Here is a 14803-nt window from a genome sequence, read left to right as displayed (position 1 = left end):
CAATAAACCCCTGCAGCAAAACAAATGCTCTGTGTCTGTCTGGGTGGGTGTGTTCCCACATCCACAGGTGCCTTCCCGTGTCCATGTGTGTTCCCACGTCCCCTGGGGCACCCACTGCTTTGGGGGCACAGCGGGAAACAGGGTCTGACTGGGGCTGTCCAAGCACCGTCCCCAAGGAGCACAGCTTGGTGTCGGGGCAGGGGAGGGTCAGGGACAATCAGCCAAGGCCCCTCAGTCCTTCTCTGGGCTCTGGGAGGGATGGGAAAGGGGATCAAAGGAGCCAGCGGGTGTCAAATGCCCCCAGATCTCAAGGGCCAGGCTCGGGGCTGAAGGGATGGAGAGCAGCCCTGCATCCAAGGCCATGGGATAGTGGGGGATGAAAAGCAGGATGGGAGCCAGCAATGGGAGCTCACAGCCCACAACCCCCCCGTGTCCTGGGCTCATCCCACAGCGTGGGCAGCAGGGGAGGGGGGTTCTGCCCCTCTGCTCCGCTCAGCTGAGACCCCTCCTGCAGTGCTGCCCCCAGCTCTGGGCTCCTCTGGCTGTCTGCAACGCACCCGCCCGCAATGGCAATGGCTTGGGGGGATTCCCCTGCCAGCCCTGGCATCTCCTGCAGCTCCATGGGCTCCTCAGCACAGCAAAGACACGCACCTCTTGGGGCACTTCCAGAGGAGGCCACCAAGGGCATCCCAGGGCTGCAGCACCTCTAATGGAGACAGGCTGAGAGAGTGGGGGCTCTTCAGCCTGCAGAAGAAAAGCCTGTGGGGAGACCTCCTTGGGGCCTTCCAGTACTTCAAGGCAGCTTTTTAGTGACATGTGGTCAAAGGGTTCTGTAGGGCCTGTCACAGTAGGACAGGGAGTGAGGGAATTAAACTAAAAGAGGGGAGGTTTAAACTAGAGAGAGGGAAGAAACATTTGATGATGAGAATGAAACACTGGAACACATTTGCAGGGAGGTGGTGGATGCCCCATCCCTGCAAACATTCAAGGCCAGGTTGGATGGGGCTCTGAGCAAGGTGATCTAGGAAAGATGTCTCTGCTCCCCCTCCAGGGGATCCCCCGCCCTGTGCTCTTGGCTACCAGAGTGATGGGCAGCTCTCAAAGGATGCAAGTGCCCAGAGAGCAGAGGGAACACACAGGACCTCTGTTAACAGGGACATCTTCAGGTGAGATGGGAATAGTTTGGACCAACACGCTCAGGCTCTACAGTTTTTCACAGTACTTTGGGAAGTTCTGTGAAACTGTAGTTGCACACAATATTTTGGAGTCTGATAACCACGAGGTCCCACAGTGTCACAGGGTCCCCTTGGTGACAGGAGGTCATCAAGTGCCCCATGGACTTGTGGGGGTAGAGTTTTTGGAGGTGTTCTCTGACCCAATCTTCCTTAGCAAGGCAAGATCTTCCTTCCAACATTCCTATAGCCTGGTCTCCCGGGCCAGAGATCCCTGAGGGCTGGTCTTGTCAGTGCAAAGGTGTTCAGTAACTCTGCCTTCTCTGCATCCTTGCCATGAGCAGAGCGGCTCAGGGGGCTCCTGGGGGTCTCTGCACACGAGATCCCCCTCACACTCTTAAGGGAACTTCCCAGGCTCACCATTCCCAGGACTCCCTGGCAGTCACTCTCCCACCAGCCCAGACTGGCACTGCTGACACTCAGGCCCCTTCCCAGCAGCAGCAGCTCCAGTGACCCGACGGGTCCCCTGTGACTCCCCACACCCCCCACTCTCACAGTCAGACCAGGTTTCCTCACTGCTTCCACCCCAGGTTTCCCGTGGCCGAGTCTCTGATATCTTAAAAACAGTAAAACAATTTATTTCTTGTGAAGAAACACAGATACAGGCTGAGCTGGTGCCTCAAGGAGGGACCCCCAAAAAAACCTCCATAGGGTTTTATCTCCTCACACTCCAAGCACACAAACTGCTCTTCCTGCTGAGTCCTGGGCTCCTGCCCTGTCTCCAAGTGTCCTCTCCCTTGGCTGCTCCAGGGTCAGCAGCTCACGGCCTTTGGTCTGAGGCCCCTCACCCAGAGCTCATCCCACAGCTCCAACTGCAGCTGCTCCCTGAGCCACCTGCACCCACGGGATTCCTCAGCCCTGGGCACCACGAGGCTCCTGACAGTGTCCCAGGATCCCTTTGGTTCCATGAGCCCCCACAGTGTCCCAGGGTCCCTTGGGTTCCATGAGGCCCTGTGGTGTCACAGTGACCCCTTGGTTCCATGAGGTTCCACAGTGTCCCAGGGCTCTAAACTGGACATGATGGGGGAGGGGCACAAGATCAGGCTTGTTCCGGGAAATCTGTGGGATAACATGAAAAACTTAGAGGGACAAGGTACCCGTGAGGGCCCCTCTGAGGTGACTCTGAGATGGAACAGCCACACTGGAGCACAGCTGATGTCTCACAGAGGTGAGCCAGGGACTCCTGGGGTAATGGAAGCCAACAGGGAACCATCAGAGAAATCCCCTCGTAGCAAAAGGAGGCTCAAGAGGGAACAAACACCTCGTTCAAGAAATTTCCCACTTCAGTCAGCTTGGTGCCAGGCTTGTTTTCACAGACAGTTACTGTCAGAGTTGATCATTAGACCACTGAAACTTTATGTTTTGCCAAACTAACCATGAGAAGCTTCAATGAAGAAATCCTGGGGGAACTAAAATCTGGACACATGGAATCCAGAATTTAGAGCCCTCCAAGGACATGTGAAGTAACCACAAGGTAAAGAAGAGACTAACAAAGACAATTCATCCTGTGCTGGAAACTTCCTGCCTGGTATAAGTAATAATAAGACTGTTCTTGCAAAACTTGTGCTACAGTCCTAATTGGTTTAGCAGTAGAGTAGAAAGTTACTGTTTATGCAGCCTTTGACCCCATTTTGAAGCAGCCTTTGACCCCCATTTTGAAGCATCTGTATAGTTTGCTGAGGAACAAGAGAACCCAGCAGCTGCAAGGGATAGGGAAGCCCCTGCTTTGAAGTTTGGTGATCAACTCCCTTCATTTGTGGCCAGAATGGGACAGTTCATTGGGTTCCTGAGACTGTCCAGAGACAGGCGAGAGGGGAAGAAAGGGTAAGGAAATGTCATAATCTGGAAAGGAGTCCACGGGGAAAGACTGAGGAATCTCATCAATGCGTAAATGTGGGAATGGGGGGAAGCAAAAGGAAAATGCCCAAGGGGGACAAAAGTTCAGTGCCCAAGAGGGGCAAAAATCCAGATAGGGGATGTGGCAAAAAGGGTGACAACTCTTATATTCCTCCAGATATTCCCTGAGGTAAAACGTTGGAATTTTGTGGTGATGCGTGGTTCAAGCAAATTTCTTCCATAAAACTAGAGCATATGAAAGAAGGAGAAAACCAAAGCAAGAATAAATAGGAAATGAACTCGAAAGAGAGATTATAAGTCAGAATAACAATTTAATAAAATAATACAATAAGTACAATTATACAGACAAACAATTGGTTTTAACCCACAAAACCCAAATATATAACCCAGCACCTTGGGGCATGAACAGAGTGGTGTTCTTTGGGCCCCCTGAGTCCAAAGGAAAAGGTGAGGGGAAAACCTGTTGGTGAGAGTGCTGGTGCAGTCTGGTCAAGAGTGGTGATTGCAGTCCAGCTGAGGGTGGTGGTCTCAGGCTGGTTGAGAGCGATGAGCTGCAGTCTTCCTCTGGATCCCACGAGTGGTAAAAAAGGTTCCAAAACTCCAAGTTTATATATTCTCCAGTTCAGGCAGGAATGCTCAGTCCTTCCCTCAGAGCGGCGTATTCCATAAAAGGGTGTGAGGACAGGAACATATTCCTATCTTGCAGGCCTCTTAATGCCTAGTTTATAGCCTGAGGAGTCAGGCTCTGTGTGCAGATGGTGTAAATGCTCTATTGATAACAGTTTCTGGGAAATGGCATGGAAGGCTATAGAATACACAGTTTTGGGTTACACCCATCCAGTGATGAACTGCTCTCAGCTGTCCTAACTAGGACATCGGGACACTGCAGAAACTCCTGAAAACAGAGGAACCTGAGACTGTGCAGAACCTGAGGGCAGAAAGGAGCCATCGGGACACTGCAAAACCTCGTGGAATGAAGGGGCCACTGCTTCACATCTGGGTCTCGTGGAATCAAAGGAAACCTGGGACACCGGGGAAACTCATGGAAGCAGGGAGACCCTGGGACACTGTGGGGCCTCATGGAATCGAGAGGCCATGGGGACACTGCAGGACCTTGTGGGGCCAAAGGAACCCTGGGCTGCTGCAGAACCTCACGGAGCTGGGAAGCTGCTGTGTGGGGCCCCCACGACGAGTGGCTGAGGCTGCTGAAGGAGAAGGGGAATGAAGCCAATTTGCAGAAGTGGAAGCCGTGGGCAACGCCACTGAGCCCCCTTGCCAGGGTCAGTTACCATGGCAACCATCATACATTCCCATTGCTGTGCTTGGTTACCATGGCAACCATCACACATTTCCATTGCTACAAACAGTTACCATGGCAACCATCATACATTCCCGGTGCTATGGTTGGTTACCATGGCAACCCTCATACAGTGCCTTTGCTACAGTCAGTTGCCATGGCAAACAGCAGAGATTTTCATTGCTATGGTCGGTTACAATGGCAACCATCACACATTCCTTTTGCTACAGTCAGTTACCATGGCAACCATCATACAGTCCCATTGCTATGTCAGTTACTATGGTAACCATCATACACTCCCACTGCTATGGTCGGTTACCATGGCAACCATCATACATTCCATTGCTACAGTAAGTTACCATGACAATCATCACACATTTCCATCACTATGGTCAGTTACCATGGCAACTATCACAGCTCCCACTCCTACGGTCAGTTACCATGGCAACCATCACACATTGCCATTGCTACGGTCACCATACGTGATGGTTTCCCACCATTTCCATTGCTATGGAAACCATAAGACATTGCCGTCACTTCGGTCGGTTACCATAGCAACTGTCATACTTCACACTGCTATGGTCAATTACCATGGCAACCATCAGACATTCTCATTGCTATGGTCAGTTACCATGGCAACCAGCATACATTCCCATTGCTATGGTCAGTTACCATGGCAACCAGCATACATTCCCATTGCTATGGTCAGTTACCATGGCAACCACCAGACATTCCTGTCACTACGGTCAGTTACCATGGCAACCATCAGACATTCCCATTGCTATGGTCAGTTACCACGGCAACCATCATACAGTCCCATTGCTACAGTCAGTTACCATGGCAACCATCATACATTCCACTCCTACAGTCAGTTACCATGGAAACCATCATACATTCTCATTGCTATGGTCAGTTACCACGGCAACCATCAGACAGTCCCATTTCTATGGTTGGTTACCATGGCAACCATCAAACATTCCCGTTGCTACAGTAGGTTACCATGGCAACTATTCTACTTCCAACTGCTACAGTCAGTTACCATGGCAAATCATCATCCACTCCCATTGCTACGGTCAGTTACCATGGCAACCATCGGACATTCCCATCGCTATGGTCAGTTACCATGGCAACCACCATACATTCCCATTGTTACCATCAGTTACCATGCAAACCATCACACATTCTTCTTTGCCACGGTCAGCTACCATGGCAACCATCGTACATTCCCATCGCTATGGTCAGTTACCATGGCAACCATCAGACATTCCCATACTACAGTCAGTTACCATGGCAACCATCAGACATTCCCATTGCTACGGTTGGTTACCATGGCAACCATCACACATTCCCATTGCTATGGTCAGTTACCATGGCAACCATCACACATTCCCATTGCCATGGTCAGTCACCACAGTGTCCTGGTTAGGGAGCAGAGGGGGCAGTTTAGCGCTTTGTGGGTGTCACCAAGTTATTTATCCTGTACCATCCATGCCATCCCTAGGGCTGTGCTTCCAGCAGGAAAAGCCAGGGCTCTGCACCGCAACTGCTCCATCCTGCCCCGCTCTCTGCAGGGCAGGGACTGTCAGCATCACTCCTTTGCTCCCCGTCCTCTGCCCTGCTGCTCCCCCTCATGTTTTCCCCGGATTGGGACGATGGACCTTTGGTGCTGAAAGGGGAAACCACGACGGGCCGTGGTGCTGAACCAAAGCTCTGAGCAGGACGGGGCGGTTGGGGGGCAGCCTCAGCCCCCTCAGCCCTCGGGTTGGGAGGAGAAGAGAGGAGCCAGCGCGGGACTGAGCCCAGGGAGCGGCTGCGCCACACGGCCGGGACGACCCAGCTCCCGGGGCTTGGCTTGTCCTTGGTTCTCCTTGTTGTTGGGCTGAGGGGTTGGACACGTTACCCTTGGGAGCTCCCCCACCGCATTGCCTTTGTCCGGGGGCACCGCACGGACACGTCACTTGGGGAGCACCCAACATCTTCTCTGTGTGCCCCATGGTGACCCCTTTTGGGAGTGAAACACCTTCTATTTCTGGATACTTTTGCTGCTGATATTGCTGTTGTGACTGTGCGTGTCTTATTCCATTGCTCTGTGCTTTTAGTGAATTGTTATCTCCACCCAGAGTCTCTCATTTTTTGTCCCTCCCTCACCAGAAGGGCCGTGGGAAAGGGAGTGACTTATGTGAATTTTAATTTCCTGATGGTGCTAAAACCACCACACCTGCCATGCACCAGGAAAGATGGAATGATGCAGTGGGTGCTGGGACCTGCCAACACTGGGATGCACATTTAGCAAAGGCCACCTGGTCACTCAGCACTGGGGGATGTGCCAATCGGGCTGGCCCTGTCCAATCCAAGTTTTTACGTGCCATGGAAAGGGATAAAGTTCCTGCAGTGCACATTAAAAACATGCTGAGAAGACAGTCTGGGTTATTCCTGCTTCAGGCAAAGGGAAGTGCACCCGTGGGATTCACGTGTCTCAAGGACACGGATGCGCTTGGTGGGGAAGGAGGGAAAGATGGGAAATCCAGTGTGTGCCTCAAAGGGACTGGATTTTGGGTGAGAACAGCCAGGGAATTCAGGTGTATTACGGTGGTAACTATCCAACACTGCATTCTCACTGCTGTGGCCACTCTTTGCCATGTCAGGGGTATTACAGTGAAAATCACTGAGAGAAATGAACAATGAGCTTGGAGGAGACCAGACAAGCACAGTGGTGATGGAACAAGAACTGGCTGCAAGAGGCAACAAGCCCACAGCAGACAGCATTTTTCCTGCCCTGAAAGAGTATTTTGGCAGATGGAGCCTAAAATCCTGACTAAATGAACTCAACAGACTTTCATAGACTAAGCAATGAGATCGGTGGGTTTATATCAAATGATAGGAAAGGTGATGGTGGAATGTATTGGAAAGTGTGGGATCTGACATGGTGTAAATGGTGTGGAATAAGGGGTGGACACCAGCCTTGTCTTGGCTGTTCTTCCTAGTAGATAGAGTTAATCTTCCTATAGATTAACTGCAGATTAATTCTGAGATAGAGTTAATTTTCTTCCTAAGTAGAGAGTTCATTTTCTTCCTAGTAGCTGGTGCAGGGCTGTGGTTTGGGTTCCATGGGAGAACAATGTTGATCACACACTGATGGTTTGGTTGTGCTTACCCTAATCAAGGACTTTCCAGCTTCCCGTGCTCTGCCGGGTGCACAAGAAGCTGGGAGGGAGCAGGGCCAGGACAGCCGACCTGGACATTCCAAAGGGATATTCCACACCACAGAACATCATTCCCAGTGGATACATGAGGAGGGGTTGTGCAGGAGGGGCAGATCACTGCTTGGGGTGTGGGGCACTGGGCAGTGTGTGTGAGCAATCATGTTGAGCATCACTTGTTCCTCTGGGGTTTTATTCCTCTCTCTCTTTCTTTTGTCTCCCTTTTCAATACAGTTATTATTAGTTACTACACTTACTGTTATTTTCATACTTTACTTTGTTTCAGTTATTACATTTTTCTTATCTCAACCCACGGGTTTTGCCTTTTCTTGATTCTCCTCCCCCTGTCAGTGCAGGGGGAGGTCGGGGGACTGAGTGAGCAGTTCTGTGGCACTTGGCTGCTCACTGGGGTTAAACCACACAAAAAGGGAATGCACAGGAGTGGAGACCCTGCTGGGATGTGCTTTGTATTCAGGAACTGCCCAGCACCAGCTGGATAGAGAAGGGCCAGACCTTATGTCCCTGCAGGGCTGGGATTCACTCCCTGCCCCAAAGGCCCCCAATGTGTCTGAGGAGCCCTGGGTGGTGCCTGTCCCACAACTGCTGGGAATGGGGACGGGGTCCCTGCACAGGCCCTGTGCTGTCCAGGGCAGGTACTGCAGTTGTGCTGCAGAGCCCTGGCACCTCCCCTGGCACTACAGGCCCCTCTTTGGGTACTAAATTCAGGTTCAGCTGCCCTGAATTATGTTCAGCAAGGAAGGGATGTCCAGGAGACAACTGCCATTGTACTCTAAGGATGTGTAGAAAATACCCTGATAAAGAACAGGAGAGAGACCTCCCTCCCTGCATTTGGTCAGCTGAGCACCTCTGTGGGCTGCCCTGGACAGGAGGAACAGTGACAGGTTCCCCTGTCCTACATGTGGGCACCTTCTGCCACTGAAGTTGGCCAAAGCAATGTCCCAGCAGCCTCCAAGAAGATCCCACAGCTGCTGCCCTGTGCCTAGGAACTGCTCCATTGGAGCCTGCAGTTCCCAGCAGGAATCTCGGTCACCTCTGGCCCCTCAGAAGTGACCAGGGCTTTGTGTCCCAGCAGGTCACTCCTGGCTTTGGTCTTCATTCATTCCCACAGGAGATGGGACAAGGAGTCTAAGACGGTTTAAATAATTGCACGATCCACTTTGTGGGTACAAAGCTGAATTTGACACAACTCTAGCTATATATAGGGTTCAGGGAAGGGGGGACACACATTGTATTCACATTTGAGGTTGAGGGTCCAGGAAGCACAGGGAGATATTTTTCTTCAAACAGATAAACAGCTATTTCTTTATCACATTTACAACAGGAGATGGGGTAAACAAGGTGGTAAAAGGATTTTCATGGAGACAGCAAGTCTGCTTAATTAAAAGATAGTATAAAAATATCAGGTGGTATATGTAAAGAAGCTTTCCTTGTCTGTGTTTCAATTCCATGGTTTCTGGCTAAGATAATTTCTTATCTCTGCAGTGTCATCTGCCCCAACAGGAGTCACCTGCAGGTGCCTGTTTTGGGCCCCCTGAACTGGGGCAGGAGGAATCCCACCCCATGGGAGCTGTGGAGGGAGCTGAGTGTCCTTCTGGCCCCAGGTCTGCAGAGCCACAAGGAGACACCTCTGTTGACTCAGCTGAGTCCCTTCCCTCAGTGGGGGTGAAAGAGATCCCTCCTGGGCACTGTCTGGGTTTCCTGTCTAATGATGGGACATGAAAAGGGGAATCTTGAATTTAACTCAGTGTCTGTTTGGAGAAATGACCCTGCTGAAAGAAGTGTCTGTGCCCAGCTGAGAGAAGGAACATCATTATTTCCTTCAGCTGTGTCCCAGCAGGGTCCCCTGGAGCCCCAGGGACACTTGGAGGGATCCCTGAAGGGCAGAAGTGCTGCCTGGGGCTGTTGCTGTGCTGCTGAGCTGGGCCGGGCTCCTGGCACACAGGGAGCTCCTGGCAAGCTCTGCCCAGGAGCAGCTCCTCTGCACAGCCCAGCAGGGCTGAGGGCACTGCCTGCAGCACCCAGGGCACAGGAGAGAAGGCAGAGAGATGAGAGGCAGCCTGGGCTGGGAGGTGACTGAGCTCTCACTGTGGGAGAAACCTTCACGGGATTTGAATGAGTATTTCTCTGGCTGCAGGAAAGTTCAACTTCCCTTCCTGAAGGCATCTCCTAAAGCTGTCACATCCCACAGCTTCTAGGATCTCTCAGCAGGACTCTCCCAGTTGCTGCAGTGCAGGGGAAGTGGCCATATGGCAGAGCAGGGCAGGAGCTGCAGGCAGCAAGGGCAGAGAGGAGAAGGGAGCAGGAGGTTCAAGGGATCCTGGGGTGGGAGGACAGGGCAGAGCTGCTCAGGGGAGGAACCTTCCCAGCCCTTTGCCAGGGTCAGGCTCTGGCTGCAGAGCAGTGCAGGGGAGTTCCTGCAAGTGTCTCTCCCAGCTGCCAAATGCCAGCAGTGGCAGGAGCTGCCAGGATGGCTCTGCTGGATTTCCTGGGGTGCAGCAGGAGAAGCTGCTGCAGAGCAGGACTTGCTGCTGCCCCATCAGAGGCCCAGGGCAAGAAGGTTCCCTGTTCCAGGGCTGGCTGTGGGGTGGGAAGGTGGGGGTGCAGCCAGGGGTGCCCAGGGCTGTGGTGCAGAGCAGGGTCCTGCCCCCAGGGCTCTGTGTGCTGGGGCAGGGACTCTGCTGCCTGCCAGGGTCAGCTCTCAGCCCGGCCAAGGAGCTGCCACGGCCCTGCAGGGAGAAGGGGTGGGTGGAAGGACTGACCCCTCAGGGCAGGGCTGGGCAGGGCAGGGCCCTTCAGCTGCAGGCTCAGGGCTCCTCACAGCTTCAGCTCCACCTCCTGCCATTTCCAGGGGCCCTTCTCAGGAAGCACATCCCCCCAGAACACCTCCCCCTTCCCAGCCACCGCAGGGGGTCTGGGATCTGCTCTGCAGCCCCTGCCCAGGCAGAGCTGCCCCTGGGCACTGGGCTGGGGATGGCTCTGGCAGCACTGGCAGGGAGCTGAGCTGGGCACAGGGAGGGGCTGCTGGCAGGAACAGCTCCTCACCAGAGACAGGCAGGCAGGGAGAGGGAGCTGCTGCCACAAGGGCTGGACAGGGGGATGTGGGCCCCTCCCTGCTGTCCCTGTGGCACAGACCCCTTCCCTGATGATATGGTTTGAAGCTGGCTCCCTGCCAAGTCTCCAAACCCTACCACAAGAGTTCCCGCCCCCCCCAACCCTCAGGGAGAAGAGGGAGAAAAACAACCAAGAAAAACCCGAAAGGAGAGAGAGACAGCTCAAGTGAGATATATAAATATATTTACACCTATGTTACACTTATATACAATTAAAATATATACAATTTCCCAAGGGAAAGGGAAGGGGGAAGGGAAAAGGAACAAAACCAAAATAAAATATATATATATATATATATCTCCCAATTAGTGGCCCGAGATCTAGTAACTAAAAGAGTTAGCAAGGAAATATCTCACACTTTCCTTGGGACAACGGAGAGTCACTCTGGACCGATCGCCGGCAACCTCCGCCTCCCAAGGTCAACAAGGCCCAACCAGGCCTCGCTCCCCAACACGGCAGATCAACAGCAGGGAACCTGCACCTCCAGGCCGCCGGAAGGAAAGAGAGCGAAGGCCTCTCCTCCTTTCTTCTTATAGTCTGGCTTACGTAAAAATCGTAGGGAATACTGGCTAAATCTGGACCCTTCCTTGGTTACAAACTGGTCACCAAGGAAGGCCTTGCCCAAACCACCACACCTGAGCAGCTCCTCCCTGGGCTCCTTTCCCAGCCTAAGCAGAGCCTGTGCCCTCAGGCCATGGCCCCTGGGCTGTGCATTGCCCTGCAGCAGCCAGAGCCCAGGCAAGGACAAGGTCCCCATTTCCATCTCTCTCTGTGTGTCCCTCCTCCCTTGGCAGCCGCATTGTGGCGTGTCCCTGCCATCCCCTGTTGTCTGGGCTGTTCTTCTTCTCACCATTGGCTTTTCTCAGGCAGTGCAGGGGCTTTGGGGTGGCAGGTTCCTGTCCAGACACAAACCCTTTGGGTGCTGCTGTGGGGATGTGTCTGGGGGAGCAAAATGCCCAAGTGCCTTCCAGGCAACTTCAGGACATTCAGCTGCTTCCCCGGGTGTCCTGCAGGGTGTCCTCCAGAAGGGCACAGCTCTGCCATAGTATCTCTGTGCTATCTGGGATCCCCATGGAGAGGACACCTCGATGGTAGAGCCATAGAAATGCTCTGGGCAGCTGCAATGATCCCTCTGTGCAGCAGTCTGGGAGAAGAAAGAGGGGATCCTAATCAGGCACCCTGAGAAAAGACAAGGAGTCTGTCAATCTGCCCTTTGAGCCCAGATTCCTCTGCTCCCAGAAAGGCCCTGTCTCTTTTTAAGGGAGCTCCTTAGTGTGATCCTCCCTCAGCTCCAAGCTGCCAGCGAGGGGCGGCTGAGAACAGGAGTGATGGCCAGCGTAGTTCTTCTCTCTGCACTGAGAGACCATCCCTTTGCCTCCCAGGACCCACGAGATTTCACTTGGAGAACATTAGAAATGTCAGGGATTTCAGCCATCCAAATTTACTTCTAAATGTTCCAAGTGAAACTGTAACAAAACTACAGCAAATCCCCTCAGCTCTGCTCTGCAGTTGGGCAAACTGTGAACAGCAGGGCTGGAAACGCTTTGATGTGTCACAGGCACATTTAATCTCGGATCACCCCGTGTTCCGAGTTGCCTCTCACAGCAAGGAGGATTCCTCGGGAGCCTGTCACAGGGTCCCTGCTCTCAAAGCCCCCATCAGCCAGCAAAACCCAGAGCTCAGGGGAGGGGGATGCAGAGAGGTCTTCCTAAAAAGAGAGACACATTTTGCCAATAGAGTCTGACCTGACTCAGTCCTGCCTTTTCCTCCTCAACAGAAAACCACACCCTGAGGCAGCCCCAGAGTTGGGGGCAGCACTGCAGGGGGGGTCTCAGCTGAGTGGAGCAGAGGGGCAGAACCCCCCTCCCCTGCTGCCCACGCTGTGGGATGAGCCCAGGACACGGGGGGTTGTGGGCTGTGAGCTCCCATTGCTGGCTCCCATCCTGCTTTTCATCCCCCACTATCCCCATGGCCTTGGATGCAGGGCTGCTCTCCATCCCTTCAGCCCCGAGCCTGGCCCTTGACATCTGGGGGCATTTGACACCCGCTGGCTCCTTTGATCCCCTTTCCCATCCCTCCCAGAGCACAGGGGAGGTCCAGGTGCTCCAGGGGCTGCCCCGTGTGCCCCCTGCCTGTCCCAGCCCCCAGGAGGGACATTCCACGATGCCCCAACCTGCACTGCTCAGGATGCACATGGAGGGGGTGAAGGGGATCTCGTGTGCAGAGACCCCCAGGAGCCCCCTGAGCCTCTCTGCTCATGGCAGGGGAGCGGCCAGAGAGGCTCCGGGTGTGCAGGGGCTGGAGAAGGAGGGGACAGTGACACGGGAATGCAGGCACGGAGATGGGAACACACACATGGAGATGGGAACACACACATGGAGATGGGAACACACCCATGGAGATGGGAACACACACATGGAGATGAGAACACACACATGGAGATGGGAACACACACATGGAGATGGGAACACACACATGGAGATGGGAACGTACACATGGAGATGGGAACACACACATGGAGATGGGAACACACACATGGAGATGGGAACACACACATGGAGATGGGAACACACACATGGAGATGAGAACACACACATGGAGATGGGAACACACACATGGAGATGGGAACACACACATGGAGATGGGAACACACACATGGAGATGAGAACACACACATGGAGATGGGAACACACACATGGAGATGGGAACACAGACATGGAGTTGGGAACACACACACAAGATCAGGCAGAGTGGCTTGGCTGAAGAGATTTATTGATCATTCAGGGAAAATGGCCCTGGGCTCTGAGGGAAAGCAGGGGGTTCTTCCAGGGATGATCATCTCTTCATGGTGCTGGAGGGGGACAGGGCACAGGTGTCACCACCAGTCCTGAAAGACAGAGCCCCAAACGTCACCCCCAAAGTCCACTGCAACATGAGAGGGGCCTTGTCCTGACCCCTCTCCCTGCAGGCACTGCTCACCTCAGACATCCAGGGATGCAGCCACGCCTTTCTCACCAACAGGACCCAACACCTTCTCAACCACAGGGGGCTGGGGACAAAGGCAGGCTCAGAGACAAACTGGGTGCAGTGGGATGTATTGGGAGCCTGGGGGAAGAAATGGGATCCTTGGGAAGGTGCACTGGGGTATACTGGGGCAGACTGGGATGGATTGGGAGTGTCATGGCCATGTGAGGGGAGGACCCGACTCAGGCAGAACTCCTGGTACCCACCTGAGCCATCTTCAGGATCCCAACGTCCACTAAATGCAGCTGGAGAGAGACCAGGAGCCCTGGCTGGTCACTGGGATGTCCCCGGTGCCAGCGAGGGATGGGAGGACCAAAGTGTCCCCCAGTTCCCAGACTGGATGCCCTCCAGTCCCCCCGGCCCACTCACCTCCCGCAGATCATTTTGGGTTCCTGCCAAGAGTGCCTGGGCAAGGAGAGCAAAGGGTTAAGCAGGATTGACCCCTGTGGGGCTGGGGGAGGGACACGGGTGTCCCCAGCCCCCCCAGCCCAGGGCTGCCCCCGTCTGAGGGGGAAAATCCCTTCTGCTCCCCCCGCTCCCACTGCACCCAGTTTCACCTCCAACCCCTGTGCCTGCAGGGCCCAGGGTGGGGATGGAGACAAGGAGAGCCAGGGGAATTCAGGGCCTGCAGGGAGGGTGGGGGGAGTAGGAGGGGACCCAAAGATGCTGAACTGGGGGGAACTGGGGAGCCCACGGGACTGGGATTGGGGTGTTGAAGGGGCCCTGTGTGGGATGCAGGGGAGGGGAAAGGAATTCAAGTGTAGGGACATGGGGACTGCAAGGGAGAGGCTTGGTGGGGACAGGAGGAGGAGGATGGAGGAGGACAAAAACGAGGGCACTGGGAGATGGTTGGGAGTGGAGAGGGAGGCAAGGAATGGTCTTGGGAGGTACCAGGGCAGTGGCCTGGGTGAAAGGCAAAGGTCTGGAAAGAAAAGCTTTGGGAATGATCAGTGGGAGGATGTTTGGGGACCCTGGGTAGGACACTGAGCAGATCCTGGGGAGGAGATGCCTGAGGGGACCAAAAAGGATGGGATGGGAGGCCCAAGGGGTGGGATTTGGGA

Source organism: Pseudopipra pipra, chromosome W, assembly GCF_036250125.1.
Source record: "Pseudopipra pipra isolate bDixPip1 chromosome W, bDixPip1.hap1, whole genome shotgun sequence".
Taxonomy (NCBI): domain Eukaryota; kingdom Metazoa; phylum Chordata; class Aves; order Passeriformes; family Pipridae; genus Pseudopipra; species Pseudopipra pipra.
The sequence above is the reverse complement of the archived record's forward strand: the minus strand, read 5'-3'. Positions refer to the sequence as shown.